The sequence below is a fragment of the Geotrypetes seraphini genome, chromosome 5, assembly GCF_902459505.1.
Source record: "Geotrypetes seraphini chromosome 5, aGeoSer1.1, whole genome shotgun sequence".
Lineage (NCBI taxonomy): Eukaryota > Metazoa > Chordata > Amphibia > Gymnophiona > Dermophiidae > Geotrypetes > Geotrypetes seraphini.
In genome coordinates, this window is record NC_047088.1 from 225,200,809 (window position 1) to 225,226,253 (window position 25,445).

A 25,445-nucleotide genomic window follows, 5' to 3' on the forward strand; every position below is an offset into this window, starting at 1 on the left:
GCCCAACTAACCAACTTCCTAAATTCTGAGCATTTTTTTGTCACTGTAGCTGAAAATATTGTTGTCTTATTTTGTTAATTGCCAATTTGCAGAAAATTTTTTTTATGTTTTGGCATTGTTTCAGATCATCGATTGAACCATATCCATGTCATTGTCTTGGTTGGGCTGAGAACTTTTCAGCACCCCCCCCTAGCAGGACTACCATTTACATTGGTTGTACTCTGTAGTTACTTCGATAAACTGTAGCCATGATCGAAACATTCAAAATACTAAAGGGAATAGACTTAGTAGATAAAGAAAGACTGTTCACACTCTTCAAGGTAGGGAGAACGAGAGGGCACTCTAAAAGTTGAAAGGGGATAGATTCCATACAAACGTAAGGAAGTTCTTCTTCACCAAGAGAGTGGTGGAGAGCTGGAATGCTCTTCCAGAGTCGGTTGTAGGGGAAAATACCCTCCACGGTTTCAAGACTAAGCTGGACAAGTTCCTGCTAAACTGGAACGTACACAGGTGAGGATAGACTCATTTAGAGCACTGGTCTTTGACCTGGGGGCCACCACATGAGCGGACTACTGGGCAGGATGGACCACTGGTCTGACCCAGCAGCGGCAATTCTTATGTTCTTATTTGTTCTGTTATTAGTCTTGCTGTTATTTTCTTTGTTTTAGAATTGAAGATGCAGAGTTTTTTTTTACTTGTTTTATTTTACTTGTGCTTGTGCTTTAATGCAGTTTCCCTTGATTTAATATTTTTTTTTGTTTTACTCTGTAGGACACTGAGAATGTTTCCCTCTTTCAACTTGTAGGGGTGTTTCCTTATTCACACCTGAAGGTTAGGCCTCTCTGATGTCATAAAGCCTGAACCATTATCTGCAAGAAATCTTTCCAGCATGAACCATGAATGCAAGAAGAAAAAGAAGAAAACATCTTTGCTGTTTATGATGCCTGATGCATTCTGGGTATGTACCAGAACTGTATTCTAGTCAAGGAAATCCAGCTATGCCTACATGCTCAGCCTGTGTTAATCTTGGGGGAGACATTGCTCCCATGCTGTTCTTATATACCAAAGGCGCCTCTGTTTCAGCCTGTGCGAGACTCTATACAGAAAGGCTATTCATCTAAGTTATGTTTCTGGATTAGTCCGGGGAGGTCATCTGACGAGAACCGGATAGAAGGTGCCTAATAATTATTATTCTGTGTTGAGGTGTGAGGGAGCTTGCATCTTAACATTGGATTCTCTGCACCTCTTCTATAATAATTAAGACCTGAAAAGTTACCTCTTGTGACTCTCTGCCAGAGAGAGAGAACCAGACTTTCTACATCTGGATTCCATCACATAAAGGAAACTTTTGCTGCCAACCTAATTTACAGCTTTTCCAGTGGCTGACGGACTGTTCCTAATCAGAAGAATTTCTATATCTGCTAAGCAGAGGAAAGACACCGATTCCTTCTCCCCGATCTTTGCTAAGGCCTAATCGGATGGTGAGAATAAGGAATTATATGTCTTTTCTGCTGGGTTAGAGAGAGAATTCTATTGTTTAGGATAAGGTTAGTTGGATCCTGTGGTGATAAGCTATATTTTAGTTGCTGCTAATCAGGAATTATTATTATAAGGAATTATTTAGAGTGTAAGAATTAGTTTTACTCATTTATCTAGCATGTGTGGTGTGATAATTATGTAATGATATATATATATGTACAGAGACATTGTGAACAAATAATTAGTTTATTATTTACTGCTGGCTTATGAACTATATTTTTCTATTTTCATAATAAAATATTTAATTTAGCCTTGTCTCTATTCTTAGTATAAACTGGCAAAATAACGAACCTTGGGTAAGGAGATTATGGTTTCCCCTAGAAAACTAAAACAGGTACGTATTAGTTTATGTAACTGATTAGTTATTCATAAATCTTATTACAAACTTCAGAAAGTTATATTAAGAAAATGATTGATTGATATGTAAAAGCTGATGGAGCTTCCATTTATCTGAGCTCTGTGACTTTCTCTACAACTCACTAGTTATTAATCATGTAGATACTACGCCAAAGCTAGGTTGGAGAAGCAGCCAGTCAGTAGGTGGTACTATTCAGTAATAATGTGGATTCCTTTCTTTCTGGAAGCTGTGGATTTTGCCTCAATAGCACCCACAACCCCTGATGCCCTACAGAATAGAGGTAAGGCTCAAGCTGTGAACCCATGTTCTTCAGGAAGGCTTCTACTAGGCCAGGGATCTCAAAGTCCCTCTTTGAGGGCCGCAATCCAGTTGGGTTTTCAGGATTTCCCCAATGAATATGCATTGAAAGCAGTGCATGCACATAGATCTCATGAGTATTCATTGGGGAAATCCTGAAAACCCGACTGGATTGCGGCCCTCAAGGAGGGACTTTGAGAACCCTGTATTAGGCTATGAGGGCAGTCCTAGTTTTATTTTATGCAATATAATACAAATGTTAGTTAAACTATTCGGATTCACTGTTACTTTCATTTCAACATACTCCCATGTATTCTTTTAAAATTCAAATACTACTACCACTATCCAGTCCTTGGATACTCTGTAGGCTAGACCTTGCCATGCTTCCCTGTTTTCCACAGCTTCTTTCAATTGCTTGATGTTCATTCCCGTGTCATTCTTGATGGTATCCAGCCAATGGGTCTTTGGTCTCCCCTGATTCCTTTTACCATTGACCATTCTGAGTAGCACATCCTTTTCTAGTGAATCCACCCTCATCACATATCCAAACTAGATCAGTTTCTGTCTGGTAATCTTGCCTTCCAGGGACAATTCTGGGTTTATATGATCAAGAACATCTTTGTTGATGATCCTAGCTGTCCAGAATCTTCAACCTGAAGGCATCAATTTTTCTTATATCTGCTTTTGTAAGTGCCCATGTATGGCAGCCATATGTCGTGATTGGGAACACAATGACAGTGATTAATCTTTGTTTAATGGCGATTTAAATAGACCAGGAAAAAGTTAAAAACATTCTCTTGGTTGTTGAGGGCCTGATTCCTTTCTTAGGGCAAAGTTATGAGGGAAAATTTGATTAGGACAATGAAATGTTCACTGACAATCATACAAAGTGAAAATATTCTCTTTTGGCAAATATCATACATTTTTGAGGCTTACTGATATAAAATGTGAGGCTTTATTTAAATGTGACCTTTGCTGATATCAAAGCTATGCATAAAGGTTTGAATATGAGCTCAATGTAGTATGTCAGAAGTCATCCTATCTTAAAGTTGGCACAGGAGTGCTGAGCAAAATACAATTTAAGACACCCCAGAGTATATCTTTAACTGAGAAAATTATTTTATCGGCATTTACAACTGCATGCTATTTGTATAAAATGACCGTTATAGTTGGTTCATTATCACTGTGAAAGTTATTGGTCTTCACCCCCCAGTCCTCGAAAGCCACCAACAGATCAGGGTATAGGCCTTATGAATATGCATGAGAGATTTGCATGGCCTACTACCTTCACTGTATTCCATTCTGAGTCACCAGAGTAGCCTAATAGTGTAGTGGGCTGTGAACCTGGAGAACTGGGTTCAATTTCCACTGTGGCTCCTTGCAATTTTGGACAAGACATGTCCATTGCCCCAGGTATAAAAGCTTAGATTGTGAACTCACTAGAGACAGAGAGAGTATCTGCACTTAATAAAATTACTTTTGTTGTATCACAAAAAGACAGACATAAGGGTCTGATTCTGTATAGAGCGCCAGTCTCGGCCGTCTAAGAAGCGGCTGAGATTCAGTTACTGGCGTCCTAAGTAGAATCATGTCTGCCCTAACAAACAGACGCTTAACCCCTCTGATTCTCTAACCAGAGCCAGTTAGAGAATTGCGTCGTAGCTTGATCGCAAGGATAGGATGCTCAGCCGCCTATCTTTGCTGAGGGATCCCTTGCCATCAGCTGATTATGACAAGGGAATCCCCAATCAGCTGAGCCAGCAGGACTCCCCAAAGCCACACTTTGGAGAGTCCAGTCATCTCAGCTGATCAGGAGGAAATACCCCTCCCACAATCAACTGAGCTGGTTGTGGCAGAGGCCCCTCAACACGTTTGCCTAAAATTGTCAGGAGGGATGCCCACTCCTTCCTGTTGTCAACCCCCAGCCTCCTGAACCACCAATACCCCCATCATGATTTATAGGAGGAATGCCCACTCCCTCCTTTTGCTGGCCCCCCTGGCCTCCCAAACCACCAACACCCCCATCGTGATTGACAGGAGGGATACCCACTCCCTCCTGCCGCCAGTTTCAAGTTTATTAAAGTTTTGATTTGAACGCAATATCAAGTAATTTCAATGCGTATAACAATAATAATTTTTGGGGGACAAATAAAAACCAAAGCCCCGACAACCCCCATCACAATTGGCAGGAAGGATGCCCACTCCCTCCTGTAGCCAGCCCCTTCAATCCCCTGAACCCTCCTCAACTGCTGACACCCCCCAAACCTCATGACTCTATCCCGGAACCCCTAAGCCCACCCCGACACCCTGCACCTCGTACTTTTTTGAAGAAAGGCCAGCTGGAGGGATGCATATTCCCTCCGGCTGGCAGACCCACCTCTTCAAAATGGCAGGCCTTCCCCTTCCTGTTGCATCCTGGGATGCACTGGGGAGGTGTTTAAGGCCTTGACTGGCTCAGATGCCAAGCCCCTCCCATAGGAGGGTTCTTAGGCACCTGGGCCAATCAGAGTTTTAGATCCCCTTCCTGGTGCATCCTGTGATGCAATAGGCATGGCCTAAGACTGCGATTGGCCAGCTCAGCTGATCGGGGATTCCCTTGCCATGATCAACTCAGCTGGCTGCGTCTACTTTAAACTTTTAAAATGTCTGTCTCAGCTCTAGGGAGACACCTAGAGCAACTTAAACTCACCAAGTTCACTTCTGGACAAAACTACACCCATGCCCAGCCTTGGGCAAGCTTAGGTATCCCTACCCGTCTCCCTATACCTGCAACAAATGCCTACAGTGTAGAAGTCCTGCCTCAGGGATTTTTTTCCTCAAAACATGTGTCCTGATTGGCTGCCAGATGGTGGTAGGACACCTACTGCTACCTACAATCAGGATGCCCATTTATAGAATCAGCCCCTAAAGACTTTAGGAATATCTTGAAATCTGACCTGTTTCCTTTCCTTGAGGGATGGGAGTGAAGACCAAAGGTCTAATCAGTGGTTCTTAAACCTGTCCTGGGGGACCCTCAGCCAGTTGGATTTTAAAGATATCCTTAATGAATATGCATGTCTGTCACCTCTAATACATGCAAATCTGCCTTATGCATATTCTTTAGGGATATCTTGAAAATCTGACTGGCTAGAGGTCCCCCAGGACAGATTTAAGAACCATTGGTCTACGTAATAGTGCTTGTAAAAAAAAAAAAAAAAAGCTATTATTCCCACAATCATAGAGGAATAACACTATGTAACAAAATGTTATTTTTCTTTTTCTCCTGGGTAATAACTATTCTTTCTTAATTGCCTATGCTAAAAAAAGTATAGAAAATAGCTATTATTCCCTTCAAATTTTGCTGTTGTGACCAGGACATTGATATTTTCAAATTTACAACTTTTGTAAAACATTCCAGATTTCAAACTGAGTAAACTATGGAGCCCTTTTACTAAGACATGGTAAGATATTGCCACATGGCAAACAATACTGGAGTCATGCCATACTTGCTGCTGTAGTAAAAAAAGATTTACTGCATGGCAATTCAGGTGGTAAGGCTTACCATGGCTATGAGTAGAAATGGGCAGAGGAAGGGGCATGCATACCCATAATGCACTGGCACACTGTAGTAAAGGCACAGAGTGCTTCTTATTGTTGGGTTAACGCAGGAGTCTTTACCACCTGCAGCATATATGGGCAAAAATGTGCCTCTTGGCAGACTCGCCTATGAGCTGTGCTCTTTTGACACATCATAATTTCTGAATTGCTGAGGGCCAAAATCAGTGGTAGGCACTAGAGAGTTTCGCGGGGACAGAAATCCCACCCGTCCCCATCAAAGTCCCATCCGTCCCCATGAGGAATCCCACCCGTCCCTACCTGTCCCCGTGAGGAATCCCTCCATCCCCACCTGTCCCCTGCGAGGAATCCCCTCCGTCCCCACCCATCCCCGCGAGGAATCCCCTCCATCCCCGTCCGTCCCAATAAACTTCAGAAATAGTTATTTCATTTAATTATGCTACTGAATTAAAGGCTCTGGTAGAAACCCATTTACAAATAAGCAAAGAACCTTTACTAATTTGGAAATATTAATTGGAAGAATACATACTTTGTAAACGGGTTTCTACCAGAGGCTCTAATGTTTATAAATTTTTATCAACACAACTAATATACTACTTTATCCTGAAGCAAAAAAAAAAAAAAAAAGAAATAGAATTTTTTTTTCTACCTTTGTTGCCTGGTTTCTGCTTTCCTCATGTTCTCATTCAATTCCTTCCATCCACTATCTCTCTTCTCTCTGCGTCTTCCATTTTCTCTGCTATTGTGCTTCTCCCTTTCTCCCCCCTTCCAAATTGGTCTGGCACCCATCTTCTTCCCTCCACTCCCCCCATAGTCTGGCATCACTGTCTTCTTCCCTGCCAGCGTCTTCTCCCCCTCTCTCTTCCCCATTTCCTTTCAGCGTCCTTCTCCCCCCCATCTTCCCCATGTCCTGTCAGCGTCCTTCTCCTCCCTCTGTCTTCCCCATGTGCTTTCAGTATCCTTCTCCCCCTCTGTCTTTCCCATGTCCTTTCAGCGTCCTTCCCCCCGTCTTCACCATGTCCTTTCAGTGTCCTTCTCCACCCCTTTGTCTTCCCCATGTGCTTTCAGCGTCCTTCTCCCCCCTCTGTCTTCCCCAGTGCTTTCAGCATCCTTCTCCCCCCTCAGTTTTACCCATTTCCCTTAAGCGTCTTTTCCTCTCAACTCTACCTTTCCTTCCTTTCTCCCTCCCTGCCTCTTACCTTCGTGGCGCTTCCCCGCCCGCCCGACAACAGAACAGGCCGACAAACCTCCCTGCCCTGAATCCAGCTGCTGTAAGAAGATAATTTAGATTCGCAGCTATAGGGCAGGGAGATTTGTTGGACCGGGCCTGTTCTTTTGTCGGTCAGGCGGGGGAAAGCGCCACGAAGGTAAGGGGATCTGGCCAGCTCTGCACCCCTCCCTAAGGCTGCCTCCCTTTTGGTACGCCACTGCCTTGAATTTTCCCTACCTGTCCTACCGCAGCACACAGCCAACCAGAAGTTTTCCCGATGTCAGCGCTGACGTCGGAGGGAGGGAGGGCTTTGCTTAAGCCTCCCTCCGACGTCAGCACTAACATCGTGGAAGACTTCTGGGTCGGCTGTGTGCTGTAGCAGGGCAGCTAGGGAAAAGAAGATGAGCCTCGCGGCTCGAGTACATCCAACCCCGCAGGAATCCCGTGACCCTAGGGGGCGTCCCCACGGGATCCCCGCGACCCTAGGGGGCATCCCCACGGGATCCCCATGACATGAAGGGGGAACCCGTGGGATCCCTGTGGGTCCCGCGGGATTCTCGTAGTCCCCGTTCCTGTGCAGCTCTCTAGTAGGCACCCGCTGTGCTACTTTTGTCCTTAGACTTTAGTAAAAGGTCCCCTTAGAGCAGTGGTCTCAAACACGTGGCCACATGCGGCCTGCCAGGTACTATTTTGAGGCCCTCAGTATGTCTATCATAATCACACAAGTAAAATAAAACAGTTTCTTGATCATATGTCTCTTTAGCTATAAATGATAATATTAATTTTAAGACTTAGCCAAAAGGAAAGATTTATAAACTATAAAGAGTTTTACCTCATGCAAAATTGTCAATTCTTTAATAACACATGAACTATTTTTTCAGAGGCCCTCCAAGTACCTACAAATCCAAAACGTGGCCCTGCAAAGGGTTTGAGTTTGAGACCACTGCCTTAGAGCAACATCAAGAACTTTCTAGAATTTTCTATCAAATATAAATAGTAATACAGTATAACCATAGAGATCTTAAGCCCAACAGCTCAAATCAGTTCTAACTGCCTAAGTGGTGACATATCTGCATTGTTTTAGATGACATTCAGAGACTGCAAACATCCGTCAGATGCATTTTGCTATGTATGCAGCCAATTTATCAAGATAAGATGGAAAAAGTACTCCATAGAAGCATCTGCCTACAAGGAATATTTTGGCATGCCTGTTGGGGATCAAGAGAAACCTTGGGCATCTCACTTCATATGCAAGCATATGCTTGCATATGAACTGTGGAAGATAAGACAATAAAAACTGTGGAAGATAAGACAATTTTGTTTCTCACTAGGATGGTGATATTTTCTGCTATAACATTTCCTAGAATATTTAATTTTTAAAAATATTTAAAGTTTAAAATCTCATACATATTAGTCATAGGTGAAATAAATGTATTGTTTTCATTTACCACAATTCCATTTTGTTCTACTATAGAATGGTACAGAGGGGAAAGTGAGTCATGAAGTTTGCTATCCCATGAATTTGGCAGGAACCCACTGACCAGTCAAGCAACTGCTACTTCTGCATGGTGGACCCTTCCAAAAGTCGACCTGGCAAGCCTACATCTGCAATCACATATCCAGACATTCCTTCATCCATCGCTCTGCCATATTGCCTTGTGCTCCCAATACTCACGCTCCCAGAGAGAGAGCAGCTGCTTTCAGAAGAGAGCAGCAAGTCAGAAAGTGAGGGAAATGTTGTAGATCCAGATTATAATTATGAAATTTAATTAGAACCAAGTGAGGTCTCGAATCACTGGCATTATGCCGTCCCAGGCAGTGCACACACTCCAAACACAGGGGACTCAGCGAAAAAGGATCCCTCAGCTGTGTTTCCAAATCAGTCAACAAAGCACTATCCTGCACAGCCTCTGGGATGCCCAAAATACACAAATTGCCATGTCTGGAGCAATTCTCCAAATCATCAAGCTTCTCCGACTGGGATTTTACAAGCACCTGTAAAGATGCCAAATCCGCCAAGGTTCCACGTGCATCATCTTTATGTGATTCTCTGAGTAATATCTGTGAGTAACTGTTTCACTCGCAACATATGCGCAGATAGTTGTTCAAATCTAGGCTCTAAAGCAGGGGTGTCCAACCTGCGGCCCGAGGATCGCATGTGGCCCTATGAAGTATTTTGTGCGGCTCCGGTCAAGGACGATGCAATGTTTTCCTCTGCTGCCCCCGGGTGTTTACCGTCTTTCCGGTTCCCTCCTCTGTCTTGCTGCAACGTTTGCGTGTTTGTGCGGCTCCAGAAACATTTTTTCCGGCCAATGCGGCCCAGGGAAGCCAAAAGGTTGGACACCAATGCTTTAAAGCTTTTTACCATCGCCGCTGTTACATCAGCTAGAGCCGGTTTGGTGAACTGTGTAATGGAACTAAAAGGCCCCTCCACCATCTTATCCTCACTAGGCCGGACTCGATCTCTCGTCGTGGTCTTAGTCAACATTGTCGAGTTAGTGGGGGTCAAATGTCTGTCCATAGAGTAAGAACTCATCCCAGAGCTCAAAAGGGAAGCAGTTAGGTGCTTAAATCGTTAGGATGAAGGGCAATGGTAACTAGGGCTCCCAGAGCAGGTCTGGAACATGTCCTTCCCCATTCACAGCATCACGTGACTCCTACCCCATATTTTAGATGCATCGTAGCTCTGCCCAAACTATGTCCCCTGGAATGCCTGCACACTGATTGCAAGAAACAGGCATGCTCTTTTTGTTCTTATTAGTTAGCATATCAGGTTGGCAATCAGGGAGGTTTAGGGTTTAAATCCCATGGACACATCTTGTGCCCTCGGGCAAATCACTTCTCTTTCTGTTGCCTCAAGTACAAATGCCTATTGTAAGCCCTTAGGGGATAGCAAAATATCTACAGCACCTGAATATAACTCACTTTTAACTACTACTGAAAACGTATGAACTAAATCTAAGACAGTGCCTAACAGAGCAGAAAGTGTAAAATATAGTCATGATAATGGAGTAGAGAGAACAGAATAGGTGGAAAACATCACAAGATAAGGAAAGCTGGAATAAAAGTTACCTGCAAAACAGAGAAAAATTTCATATGGTCAGAAGTGTCAAGTGTGATAATTTGTTGTAGTGCTAGGTTTGGCGAACAAGCTAAATTGAAAACAGTTAATAATATTGGGAATGATGAATAGCGGCACATGTTCGGGATTTGCTGAATATCATGTGTCATAAAAGGTTATACGTGGTAGTATAGCAGATAGACAGTCTTGGTGCTTTCACAGACACAACAGGGTGTAGAGTAAGTCAAAGAATTGCTTTATTATTGAACCAGCAGTCAAAATAGCACAGTCTGTTCCTGTCACAGACTCAGGCTCAAACACAAGAGCAATCACATTGACAAAGATTTTCTTATTTCTTAAGAACTCTCTCTTCTCAGGCTTCTTCAGCACAGTTCAAGATACTTGCATATAAATCCAGGCCTAGCTCCAGCTGGGACACTCAGAACCTAGGGCTTCACAGTACTGTTGCCCGATTCAAATCGATTCACCGATTCACATTGGTGAATCGATTTGTTGTCAGAGAAACCGGACTCACCGATTCAGCAACTCCCCCACCCTGGTGAGACCTGACATACCCCCAAGACCTCCTAAAACAGCAGTGGCAGCAGCGCTCTGAACGGGCTGCTTCGTGGCCTTCCCTCTGCTGTGTCACTGATGACATCATTGGTGTGTCAGATTTCATGGTGGGAGGATCGGTGGGGTGCTGCTGCACAGGGGGATGGGTAGAAGAGGAGGAAAGCTGCTGCTTAGGGGGATGGGAGGAGAGCAAAGATGCTGCACATGGGGGGGGGGGAGAAAGGAGAGAGGAAGAATTGGGGTGGAGGAGAGGAAGGGAGAGATGAAACAAAGAGGTAGAAAGGAGTGAAAGGGAGAAATTCATCATATGGTAGAGGGGAGGGAGACATGCATGGAGAAGAGAGAGGGAGAAATGTTGGACAAAGGGTGGAGGGCAGGGAGAGATGGTGCATGGGGTGAGAAAGAAAGAAATGTTGCACATGATAATGGAAGGGAAGAAAGTAGACATGGAGAGGAATAGAAAGGTTTGACCCAGGACACAAGGCAGGGAGAAGAGAGATGGTAGACAGTGGGAAAGAAACAAATGTTGGATATGACAGTGGAAGGTAGAAAAAAAATTATTTTATATTTTGTGATTACAATATGTCAGATTTAAATGTGTATCCTGCCAGAGCTGGTGTTATACAGCGAACATGAGCTAGGACCTAACAGAGATAGAAAAAGTATTTTTTATTTTGTTTATACCACAGTGCCGGCATTGGGTTGGAGAAGGCAAAGGAGGGTGGGATGGGTGGAAAGACTACAAAATAAACCTGCCAGGATGTTTGAAAAAAACACCCAGTTGGGCAGGAAAAGTGAATTGAATGAAATAAAAAAATTGATAGGCTGAATCAAATCAGATAAAATTTTTTCCCTGAATCAGGCAGCACTACTTCACAGTCTTCAGTTTCTTCTCATGCAACCCTTTAGCGTTTACTTCTTTTAATGAGTATGCAATTCTCTAAGCTAGGGCTACTCCTTACTTCCCAGGGACTCCCTCACAGGTAGCCTAGACACCACTTTTGGAAGAATTCCTTCCCTTAGAGCTTCTCTCCTAAAGATATCTGCACTCAGGTCTCTCTCCTAGAGACCTCTTCCCTTGGGCCTCTCTCCAGGCATTTTCTGTACTTAGGCCTTCCTAACATAGAAGACCATATTGCCTATCTTGACTGCCATCTACTTTCCCCTCCTTTCCCTTATAGATCCAATGTACTTGTCCCAAACTTTCTTGAATTCAGATACACTTTTTGTCTCCACCTCACCGGGAGGCCTTTCCAAGCATTCACCACCCTTTTTGTAAAAAAGTATTTTCTGAGGTTACTTTTGAATCTATCCCCTTTCACCTCTCCTATACCTCCTTATTCCAGAGTTTTCCTTTTACTTCATGGGCATTTATACTATGTGGGTATTTCAACATCTCAATCATATCTCCCCTCTCTCGCCTTTCCTCCAAACTAATAATAATAATAATTTATTTCTTATATTCCGCTATACCGTGAAGTTCGAAGCGGTATTCATATTGAGACCTTCAGGTCTGTCCCCTTAAGCCTTATGACAAAGAACACCAACTATTTTAGTAGCCTTCCTCTGGACCGACTCCATCCTGTTTAAATCTTTTTGAAGGTGCAGTCTCCAGAATTGTGCGCAATATTCTAAGTAAGAATCTTATGCAGGGGCATCAATACCTCAATTTTTTCTACTGGCCGTTTCTCTCCCTTCTGGAGCCTTCTTTAATTTGGGCCTCTCCAATGGAGACCTCTTACTTGAGAACCCTCTTCTGGATACCTCCTCCCTTCACGGTCTTTCTGAACTGTTCTGCCCCTGGAGCATTTAACCACATCCCTGCCTGAGCCCTACCCCTCTGAGTCAACAGAATAGCACCATCTGCCTGAAGGTGGTTTAACCTCAACGCCAGTGAGGGAGTATTCCTAGGGGCATCTACCACTGCACCACTCACTCTCTCTCAATATATATAACAGATAGGTGAATATTTAGGGCTCCTTTTACAAAGGTGCGTTAGGGCCTTAACGCATGGAATAGCGTACACTAAAATGCCACGTGTGCTAGCGGCTACCGCCTCCTCTTGAGCAGGCAGTAGTTTTTGGGATAGCACGTGGTATAACGCGCGCTAATCCAATGCGTGTGCTAAAAATGCTAGCACACCTTTGTAAAAGGAGCTCTTAATGTGGGTTAATTTAGAAAAAAATGTTGGACCATGCAAGAACTGATATTGCAATAGACATTCCACGAATGCACCCTGTTCTGCCACCAATTCACAAATTATTTGGCTCCAGGTGCACTTCATCTCAAATAAGTTTACTTAAGGGACCTTAAGTGTCTGGGTCAATCAGCCTAAGGCCACTCCCGGTGCATCCCAGGAGAGGAAGGCCTGCCATTTTGAAGAAGCAGGCCTGCTGGCCAGAGGTAGGGGGCATCCCTCCAGCTGGCCTTTGTAAACAAGGGGGTGGGGGTCATCGGAGGCATGGGGGTCATCAGGGGTATGACAGCAGTGGTGGGAGGGATGGGCATCCCTCCTGCTACCAGGGGGATGTCATGGGGGGTTGTTTGGTGGTGATAGGGAATGGGCATCTCTCCTACTTCTGGGGGCATGTCAGGGAGGGTTGCTTGGTGGCAGTAGATAGTGGGCATCGCTCCTGCAGCCAGTGTGGGGGGGGGGGAGGGTATGTTGCTTGGTAGCAGGAGGGAGTGGGCATTCTCCCACTGTTGGGGGAAGGGGTTATTGAGTATTTACTTAAGGGCAGTGGTGGGAGAGAATGAGCATCTCTCCTGCTGCCAGTGTGTGTGTGTGTGGGGGGGGGAGGGGGGGAGTGCTGGACTGTGGCAAATTTTTCTGACAGATTTGAGCTGTCAAGTCTTACTTTCCTGTCAATGCCTGAGCCAATCAGCACTCAGGCACTGACCAGAAAGTAAGTCTAAGACAATTCAAATCCGCCGGTTAGGTTAGGGAATCACTTGGCGATAATAGAGAATTGCCTGGAGTGCTGATTTAAATATTAATGACCTCATTGTAATACATTTGTATGGCAGAGTCGGATACTGCTAAGAAGCTCAGAAAAGACCACGGAAAGCCATTTTAAGAATCTGCTGCTAAAATACATGAACGCTAAACCGGTTGGAACCGGTTTAGCGACCACGTTAAAGTTTTGAGACTCTTCCCTTCAGTCTGCTAATTGATTAACTGAGTGGAGAAAGATAGGACAGCTGAAAAGTTATCATAACTATCCTTCTCTGGGTTGCCACACTAACCTAGATATTCAATGCTGGAGGCCAGCCATGCCTGGCATTGAATATCTGAGTAATTCAGCCCACAGCTGTGAGCAGTTTAGGAGTCACTTATCATTGTGGGTTGAATATTGGGCTCTTAGTTTTGGAGGGAAAGTATCTCTTTCCTGACTCTCATAGCTGCCAAGTGATTATGGTACGCCCCCACCTGGAATACTGTATCCAACACTGGTCGCCGTACGTGAAAAAGAACATAGTACTATTTAAAAGGGTCCAGAGAAGAGTGACAAAAATGGTTAAGGGACTGGAGGAGTTGCTGTACAATGAGAAGCCAGAGAAACTGGGCCTCTCCTCCCTTGAAAAGAGGAGACTGAGAGGGGACATGATCGAAACATTCAAGATATTGAAGGGAATTGACTTAGTAGAGAAAGAGAGATTGTTCATCCTCTCCAAGGTGAAGAGAAGAAGAGGGCATAGATTTCGTACAAACATATCTACCAGATTTCTACCAGAGAGTGGTAGAAATCTGGAATGCTCTTCCAGAGGCTGTTATAGGGGAAAGCACCCTTCAGGAATTCAAGAAAAGGTTGGATAAGTTCCTGCTGGAACAAAACATACGCAGGTAGGGCTAGACTCAAATAGGGCACTGGTCTTTGACCTAAGGGCCGCCGTGTGAGCGGTCTGCTGGGCACGATGGACCAATGGTCTGACCCAGCAGCAGCAAATCTTATGTTCTTAACTTATTTTGCTCAGTTAGCACCGAACTGTTTGCACAAGTCAAGGAGGAGTATGGTGGCTACTTATTTCTGGGAAACTGTACTGGAAGCACTGATATGGATACCACCTCTGACTCAGTAGTTCTGCAGCTACTGTAGGGAAGCAACAGGTTCATTTTTCTACCAAACTAGTCTGATAGCTAGATTAGTGTGTGCAAGTATAGTCCCCTAGCTTATGGGGGACTCAGCATGAAACAAAAGAAAAAAAGACAGAAGGGGTTCCTGGATATCACAACTAGAAAACATAGGAGGAGCACGATAATCACATAAACAGTTGCTCCTAAATATACGCAAGCAGGGTTCCCGGCAGGTGCTGGATACCCACAAAAACAAACAAACAAAAAAACGCACCATTAAACACAAGCCAAATAATAATGGCAAAAACGAGGGTTGGAGAAAAAAGTCTCAGTTAGGCTTCATGGGTTTAGGAAACTCTCCACTCCCTCTACCGAGTGCCGACCCGATTTATGGCTACCTAAGGCAACTCACAACTGGTGTGCCCTGAGGGTATATCACAGCAACTAATTCCAGGAAAACCCCGATGTGAGGCACTGAAAACCCCCACTATGGGTGTGAAAACAGTTGGTATTTTAAGGACTTATCTGTTTCCCGGTACAGCACCAGCGTCCTTCCATATAAAGACTCAGTCCAGGCTCTCACACGGGAACACAATGTCCTGGATATCCCCTATTGATAGGCAGAAGAGAAATAGAGCCCCAGGTATACTTAGCTCCCCAGAGATATTCCTGCAGTCCTAAAAGGAAGAGGATCTATTAAATATTAACTCGGCAAGTGTCCCTGGAAGCTGCCCACGGAGCCTATAAGGAGTGAGTGAGTGAAGTGTAGGGAAGATCAAAGTCTTTTTATCAGAGGGAAAAGGAGAATAATGCTATTTTAAATATTATTCTGTATCCAGTTAAGACTATTACCTCAAGCGTTCATTTTGCTGCTAATCGTCTTGACTGATGTCTGTTCCTGATGCAAACCCTGTTGGGCTTCTATTGTAATGGCGTTCCAAATACCTATCCATGAATGGAATGGACTCATTTATTTTAATACCTTTCCAAGGGGGAGAACAGAGTTGTAATCAGAGATCAGGAGAACTGTAAAGTGTGAGGGCCTTGGAAAAAATTTTTCCCATCCCCACCTCACAGCACCCATCATTTTATTGTTTGTATAGCCCAGAGATCTCCCTGAAACAGGTGTCTGCCAGGGATACCTACAAGTGTTATTGTATGACAAGTTGAGCAGTTTCACATGGATACGTTTCAAGTTTATTGGATTCCTGATATACCATCTATTAGGGGTTATCTAAATGGTTTACGATACAATCACTAGTAAAAACATAAAAAATAAAATGCTATTAAAACTATAGGGATTTCACAGACTAGGCTTAACTAACATGAGGCCAAGAGGAAAGAGGGGAAAGGATTACATAGTTACATCGAAATAAAATAATAAAAAAAAAAAATTAAAAAATGAGAAGGGGAAAATACAATTGGATAGGATTTACATGTTTAGATTGGTTTGTCATCCTCTGTTGAAATCTTCAGTGTCATGTGTTAAAAGCTTCTTTGAATATGAATGTTTTAAGTTTAGATTTGAATTTTATCATGGAAGATTCTAGCCTGAGGTCTAACTTGCCAAGTTGACATTTAATAGATATGTCATTCAGCCCTTATAATAAACAATAATTTGAAAAGAATAAAGTGGTATGAGTATTACTTGAGAAAATAATTCTTCCTTGTATATCACATTTGAAGTGTTGTTAGTCATTGACTTAATATTTTGAGGATAAGATTGTTTACATAACTATTTTCTACAGATAGCACCTTATTTTTCACTTGCAGCCAGATATAGTGGTGAACTTAACCTTCCAGCTACCCCAGACATTAAGATAGCCAGTTGTCCCCTTCCAAAATTAATGTCACACTAGCTGCCTATCCTAAAGTAAGGACGGGGTTATGCTTTGTGGTGACAAGATGGATTTCAGGAGAAAGTGGCTGCATCACATTCAAAACAAGCTATGAATCAATCACTGGAGCCATAATAGCAGCGTGTAAGAACCATCAGAAGAGGAAAAGCCTCAGAATCCCATTATGGAAGAACCCTTCTCTAACCAGAGAGGGTAAATCACGTCATCGGCACAAAAACCTCCTTTCTTCTGTGTTACAGCTGATATTGCATCCCCCTAATGACTGCTCTCTGCCCTATCTATTGGAATGTCAGTTCCTGACCAAACATGAGCATAAATAATTGATACAGTTATTCATTCACCTACTATAAATCAAGTTTCAAGTTTCAAGTTTATTTGGTTTTAATATACCGACCATCAAATAAATATCTGGCCGGTGTACATTACAATAAAAATATAAATTAAATAGGGAAGGGGAGTTAAAATATTCTACATTTAGAGGTACAAATAGTGTATATTAAAACATAGATTAGACAAACTTGATTGTGAGGGAAGAGGTTTATGGAAGGGTAAAGTTACAATGTTGAGAGAAAAGGGAGAAAGAGGGGATGGGAAAACAACATTTGGGTAGGGAAAAGTTGTTAAAATAAATTTGTGATGTTGTACGATTGAAGATGACTGAGAGATAGCTGCTAAACAGAAATAAATGCATCACGGAATAGGAAAGTCTTTAAGCCTGTTTTAAATTTATCTAGTTGTTGTTCATCACGAAGAGGTTGTGGCAAGGAATTCCATAGCATTGGGGCAGTAACAGAGAAATTTATTTTCCGTGTGTAATAAAAGCTTTTAATGGAGGGGATCAGAAGAAGATTTTGATTTGTGGATCTTAAGGTACAAGATGAACATTGAGGGATGAGAAGTTTATGTAGAAATGAAGGCAGATGGGAGGATTTTATTTTAAAGGTCAGGAGAATAATTTTGTAAGTAATTCGATGGGCCACAGGAAGCCAGTGGGCATCTTTCAGGATTGGGGTGACGTGATCATATTTTCCTAATTTATAAATGAGTTTTATTGCTGTATTTTGAATCAATTGAAGACGTCGGATTTCTTTTTGTGGAAGACCGTTAAAGAGGGAATTACAGTAGTCTAGATGAGAAATGATCAAGGAATGATACACCATTTTAGACCATCTTTGCAAAATATACTCTTGTTGGCTATTCTGTGACTACCAGGGCAATCTTCATTTCCATGATGCCCTACTACTCTCCTAGACTAGAAAGAGGTTTCTGGCCTCTCTAGAATCTGGCTGAAAAACAAAATGCAAAGTAAATGATGTTAGGCACTCATTGAAATATATGTCACATCTTTTTAAATATTAGGCTATCAGTAAGCTTGCTCACAGCTAAGATGCATTAGCTATACATATAGACCCAATATAAGTACAATCCAGAGCTGCCAAGTTGCCCTGCTCCAGGAGGGAGCCTTTTGGCTAGTCCTGATTTTGAACTTACATTTAAAGGTACAGAAATGCATAGAAATAAAACATAAAGAAAATAAAGTGATACCTTTTTTATTGTACTAATACACATTTTTTGATTAGCTTTCAAACATCAACCCTTCTTCTATTGAAGATTTATTTCTATATAGTTGTATTAGCTTTACAAGGGGGTGCTGAGAATTTTTCAGCCCAACCAATTTCCTGAATTCTGAGTGTTATTTTGCCACTTATTTTATTTTGCAAAGAGCCAATTTGCAGAATCGTAATGCTACTTTTTGACAGTGTTTCGGATCATTGATTGAACCATGTCAACAAAAAGTGTGGAATTTTCAACTCTGAGCCATCACGAAGTTCCTATTCCTGCAGAAGAAAACTCCAAAGGAAATATGTGAATGTACATATGATGCAAACATTGAGTGACAAATGCCCATCATATTCCATAGTGAAGAAATAGTGTGCAAACTTTCAGTGTGAAGGTTTCAAGACCAAATATGCAGCAAGGTCTGGGAGGCCTCAAATGGTGTCAACTCCTGAAATTGTTTGAAATATACAGTAGAAACATAGAAACAATGATGGCAGATAAAGGCTGAATGGCCCACCCAATCTGCCCTTCCACAGCATCCGCTATTCCCTCCTCTCCCTAAGAGATTCCTTATGCCTGTCCCATACTAACTTGAATTCAGATACAGCTTTCATCTCCACCATCTCTACCAAGAGACTAGTCCACACATCTACCACCCTTTCTATAAAGAAGTATTTTCTTACATTACTCCTGAGCCTATCACCTCTTAACTTCATCCTATGACCTCTCCTTCTGGAGTTTTCCTTAATTTGAAAAAGACTCACCTCTTGTACATTAATGCCATGGAGATATTTAAACATCTCTATCATATCCCCTCTTTCCTGTCTTTCTTCCAGAGTATACATATTAAGGTCTCTAAGTTTGTCCCCATAAGATTTATGACAAAGACAACTAACCAATTATGTAGCAGCCCTCTGGATCGATTCCATCCTGTTTATATCTTTTTGAAAGTGCGTTCTCCAAAACTGCACACAGTATTCCAAATGGGGCCTCACCAGAGACTTATACAATGGCATTATTACCTCTCTGTTCCTACTGTCCATTCCTCTCCTTATGCATCCAAGCATCTTCCTGGCTTTGATCATCACCTTTTCTACCTGTTTTACCACCCTGAGATCATCAGACACAATCACCCCCAAGTCCTGCTCTTCTTCCGTGCACAGAACGCCTCCTATACTATACCTTATCATTCTCTTGGATTTTGCAACCCAAGAGCATGACCGTGCAGTTTTTTTTTTTTTTTAAATGCATTAAATCTTAGTTGCCAATTACTAGACAATTCTTCAGGTTTCACCAGATCCTTGTTCATGTTATCTACACCTTCTGGAGTGTCTACCCTATTACAGAGCTTGATAGAATCTGCAAAATGGTAAACTTTGCCAGACAGTCCTTCTGCAATATCACTCACAAAGATGTTAAATAGAGTCAACCCAAGGATAGATCTCTGTGGCACTCAACTAACAACATTCTTTTCCGCCAAGCAAACTCCATTTACCACTACCCTTTGTCTCCTTCCACTTAACCAGTTTTTAATCCAGTTTGTCACTTTAAGGTCCATACTGCATGTATTCAGTTTATTTATCAATCACCTATGTGGCACCATGTCAAAAGCTTTGCTAAAGTCCAAGTACACTACATCTAGCATCCCTCCCATATTCAATTGTTTGGTCACCCAGTCAAAGAAATAAATTAGATTGATGAGATCTGCCTTTTATAAAACCATACTCGGCCCTGCAGTCCATTTGATTCTAGAATTCTCACTATCCTCCACTTAAGAAGCATTTCCATTAGTTTACTTACTACCGAGGTCAGATCCTGTAATTTACAACCTCCTCCTTACTTCTGTTCTTGTGCAGAGGGACCACATCCGCCTTTCTTCAGTCCTCTGAGACCACATCAGACTCTAAGGAGGCATTGAAAAACAAGACAATGGAGCCACCAGAACTTCTCTGAATTCCTGAAGTACTCTCAGATATATCCTGTTAGGCCCCATCACTTTCCCCCTTTTTTACTAAGGTGCGCTAACCGATTAGCTTATGCTAATCGATTTAGCACATGTCCATAGTCTAATATGCACACGTTAGCGTTTAGCATGCGCTAAATCGATTAGCGTGCGCTAATTGGTTAGCGCACCTTAGTAATAGAGGGCCTTTGTCTATTTTTAATTTAGCTAATTCCTCAAACACAGTCTTCTGAGAATCTTTCCTTGTGTACCACACATCCATTCCCATTTGCACTCATTTTCTGCAGTCCTAACCCTGGTCTTTCATCCATGAACACAGAACAAAAATAATTGTTAAGCAGTTCAGCCTTATCCTTATCAGTTTCTGCATATTTGTCCCCTTCACTCTTGAACCTAACTATGCCATTTTGACACTTCTTTCTATCACTTACATATCTAAAACATTTTGCCCCCCAATTTTACCATATTGGCTATATTGTCTTCCATTTGCATCTTTGTTTTTCTGACAGCTTTTCCAACCTCTCTTAGCTTTTCCACATATTTTTGTCTGTTTTCCTCTTTCTGTGTGACATCTTGTAATTTAGAATAGAATTCTAACTTTTTTCTCTCACCTTTTCAGCTACTACATTTGAAAACCAAAGTGGCCTTATTTTCTATTTACCATTATGTATTTTCCTTACATAAAGGTTTGTCACCTTTAGAATAACTCCTTTCAATTTCTTCCACTGCTTTTCTACTTCGTTCAGCTGTTCCTATTCAACTAACTCCTCCTTAATGTATTCCCCCCCATCTTGACAAAATTAGTACTTCAAACTTGAGTAAGTCCTCTCATCCTGTGATATTTGTAGTCCCTGATTCTGCCTGCTGAAATAATAATAATAACAGTTTATATACCGCAGTACCGTGAAGTTCTATGCGGTTTACAAAAGATTATACGAAGGTACAAATTGGTTGAGCTTAAGAGAGGTGGAAGAAAGAGATTAATAGGTCAAGAAAACCATTATTGAAGAGAAAGAGATGTACAGGTCAGTTGTCTAGATACTTCAGGAACAGGTGTGTTTTTAGATGTTTCCTGAATACCTCATAAGTAGCGGGCGAGAGCAGTGGTGGTGGTGGTTAATGGTACCCTCTCTAAAACATCGGAGGTGACCAGTGGAGTGCCGCAGGGCTCGGTCCTGGGTCCACTCCTTTTCAACATATTCATAGGTGATCTTACTCAAGGGCTTCAAGGTAAAATAACACTATTCGCCGATGACGCCAAACTATGTAATATAGTAAGTGAATGCAGTTTACAGAATTATATGGCTCAGGACCTGCTTACATTGGAAAGTTGGTCCTCAACCTGGCAGCTAGGCTTCAATGCTAAGAAATGTAAGGTCATGCACCTCGGAAGCAGAAATCCATGCAGGACATACTTCTTGAACGGAGAAACTTTAACTAGGACTTCAGCAGAACGAAATTTAGGAGTAATCATCAGTGCAAACATGAAAACTGTCAATCAAGTGGAGAAGGCTTCATCTAAGGCAAGGCAGATATTGAGTTGTATCAATAGAAGTTTCGTCAGCCGAAAGCCTGAAGTCATAATGCCGTTGTACAGGGCCATGGTGAGACCTCATCTGGAGTACTGTGTGCAATTCTGGAGGCCACATTATAGTAAAGATGTGCGCAGAATTGAATCGGTTCAGCGGACGGCCACCAGGATGATCTCGGGGCTCAAGGGTCTCTCGTACAAAGAGAGACTGAACAAATTGCAGCTCTACACTATCGAGGAACGTAGGGAGAGGGGAGACATGATCGAAACATTTAAGTATCTCACGGGACGTGTCGAAGTGGAAGATGATATTTTCTTTCTCAAGGGACCCTCGGCCACAAGAGGGCACCCGCTCAAACTCAGGGGCGGAAAATTTCATGGCGACACCAGAAAGTATTTCTTCACAGAGAGAGTGTTGATCATTGGAACAAGCTTCCAGTGCAGGTGATCGAGGCAGACAGCGTGCCAGACTTTAAGAATAAATGGGATACCCATGTGGGATCCCTACGAGGGTCAAGATAAGGAAATTGGGTCATTAGGGCATAGACAGGGGGTGGGTAAGCAGAGTGGGCAGACTTGATGGGCTGTAGCCCTTTTCTGCCGTCATCTTCTATGTTCTATGTTTCTAATTGTTCTAGGTCTTTACCCCATAATGCTGATTGATGTGAGAGAAGGTGTTCATGGTGTTTTTCCAGTTTACAACCTCTAACTGGGGGGGAAACAAAGTTCAAATGTGAGCTTCTCTTGTGTCTGTTGGCTGGAAAGGAGAAAAGGTCAGTTATGTATTTAGGGGCTAGTCCGTATAGTACTTTAAAGCAAAGGCAGGCGAACTTAAACTTTACGCATGCTTCCATCGGTAGCCAATGCAACTGCCGATAGTAGGGTGTCACGTGATCAAATTTCTTTAGCCCGAAGATTAGTCTGATCGCTGCATTTTACATTAATTGTAAATGTCGCATATTCTTCTGGGAAATTGCTAAATAGGCGATGTTACAGTAGTCAAGTTGACTTAGTACGAGGGATTGAACTAGGGTTCTGAATGCTGACGTATCAAAATAAGATTTAATGGATCTAAGTTTCCAGAGAGTGAAAAAACCCTTTCTGGTTAAGGAGTCCACCTAGTCTTTCATGGTTAGGCATTGATCCAGAGTTACACCCAGTATCTTCATGGTGGATTGAATAGGGTAACTAAGTTCATTAATGCATAGTGGAGTTTTGGTGTCAAGCGGATGTGGCGAAGCAACAAAGAATTTTGTTTTTTTCTGAATTAAGTTTGAGCTTGAAGTCTGTCATCCATTGCTCCATCATGTTTATAGCTTCTGCAGCTTTGGAAATAGTTTCCGAGACAGAGTCAGCAAATGGGATGATAATCGTAAAGTCATCTGCGTAACTGAATAATTTTATCCCCAGCTGGGTTAATTGCACGCCCAGAAAGGACATGTAGACATTGAAAAGCAATGGGGATAGCGGTGACCCCTGAGGCACACCGGATGGATTGCTCCAGGTATCGGAAAGATCATAGTTGAAACATACCTGATAAGTACGGGATATAAGGAAGCCACGAAACCAGTTCAACACCTCATCCCTGATACCAATAGCGTCCAGGCATTGTAGCATTTTCCCATGGTCTACCAAATCAAAGGCGGAGCTCATATTGAATTGCATGACCAAGGCACTGAGGCCCTTGCTAAACAGTAGGCACAGATTGTCTAGAATAGCTGCAATTACTGTCTCCGTACTGAAAAAAGGTCTAAAACCGGATTGAGTTTCATGTAGGAGAGAGAATTGCTCTAGATATTCCATCAATTGGGTGTGTACCAATCCCTCCATGATTTTTACAATAAATGGAATGGATGCTACTGGTCTGTAGTTGGTTACTAGGGCTGAAGATTCTTTACTATTTTTTAGGACTGGGGTTATTATTATGTGACCGATATTAGTAAGGAACTTCCCATTTTTTAGGTTATGGGCTAAGTATTGCAGCAACAATAGTTTAAATTCTAAAGGCGCCGCTTTCATAATTTCTGGGGGCATGAGTCCAGAGCGCAATAAGATTTAGAGTATTTGTTATATAGTTTGGTATAATTATTCCAGTCTAAGTCTTGAAAGGAACTCCAGATCATGTCTGCTAGTATTTCATTTCCTTGTATATTAGCTATTTGATAATCACTAGGGTCGTTTGTTGAACAGTAGTTTCTTAGGATTTTAATTTTTGAATCGAAATGCAGTGCTAAGTCATTTGCAGAGGGTAACTTAGTGTTGTATATGGGTGTGGTGTAACGAGTGGTGTCAAATAAATTCGTGATCAGGTTGAATAGCTCTTTTGTGTTGATTCCTTGTGAATCATTGCAAATAGGTTGATTTTAGTAGAGTAGAATGCTTTACGTTTGTCTTTTATCAGTTGTTTGTAGATTTTTATGTTAGCTCTCCATTTGTTACGGTCTGCTAATTCTCCTGTTTTTTTCCAAATTCTTTCCAGCTGTCTAGCTAGTTGTTTTGCTTTTAGAAGTTCGGTGTCAAACCATTTGTTATATTTATTCGCACAGCTTTTGCTATTACGTTTAGGGGCTATTTTATCTAAAATGGATGTGCTGGTTGTCGTCCAGTGATCCCAGAAATCGATTCCTTCCTCTATCTCCGTTTGCAGAGAATATTGCGACCAATATTCTTCTGGAATCAGTATTCGTCTGAAATCAGTGCCGCATGTCTAATAATGCATCAGAATAGGGTTGTAAGGTACTGAGGAGTAGCCTAAAATCTCCCTCCAGGAACTGGTTAGTTTGGCAACTCTGACAATCACAGAAGAAATATGAAAACTGAAAGAAAAATATATGCAGGAATGGGTAGACAGACCTTGCAGACACCCTTCTGCAAATCTAAATAATGATTCTATGAGGTGTACAGGACCTGCAGCTTTGAATTCTGAAATCAGTCAGTCAGTGATGAAAACCATATTAAGGATATGGTATGAAAGCTACATTCATATTACCAAAAGGGTGTTATGTTCACAATCAATATATATTTGTTTCAAAATTAAATAAAAAAAAAAGACATTGAAGGAGGGTATTTCATTTTCTTTGGAAACAAAACAAAACAAAAATCTGTAAATGTCACAGTTGTTTCTATTTCATCAATTGGGGAAGGAATGCTAAGGGAAGAGAAGCACTGCAACTGCGGTTTTTTTTATTTTTTTAAATTTCAAAACTGACAGTAAGATGAGAGAAGGAGAAGGAACAACTTAATGCAAGCGGACTTTGCAGCAGCCTATTCTGAATCCCTTTTGTTTATTTACACCAGCATTGGGAGCAGTGTGGAACATTCAGCGTGGCTCCCTGCGCTAATAACCGCTATTGCGTGAACTCCCTATAGCCATTTCCTGATGGCAATCTGCACGGGGCAGGAGCGTAGGAAGATTGCTCCTGCCCCGAAAACTCTCTAGACCACCAGGTAAGGCCGGGAAGGCGGCAGGGAGGTGGGGGTGGGTCAGAGCCGGATAAGCGCGGTTTTTCGGCATTCACGGTCCGGCTTTGCCCGTATCCCCTGCGAATGATGAGGGAGAAGTCATTGAAACCTAATAATATAACATAGAAAATGACAGCACATAAGGACCCGAAACTCAATCAGCAGCGAAATAGAAATATGTGTGTGAGAGTTCAGAGAGAAGAGTTAGTGGAAAAAAAATTAGGAAAAAGAATAGGGATGTGCAAGGCCAAAACCTTTGGTGATTTTTCTGAACTTTTCCTAATTTTCAAGTGTGTATATGTGTGTTTTAAGTTCAGTTATCTTAAATGCATCTGCAGAAATATATATGAAAATGCAGGAAATGTATAAGAAAAAGCAGGAAGAGTTTTCATCCTATAA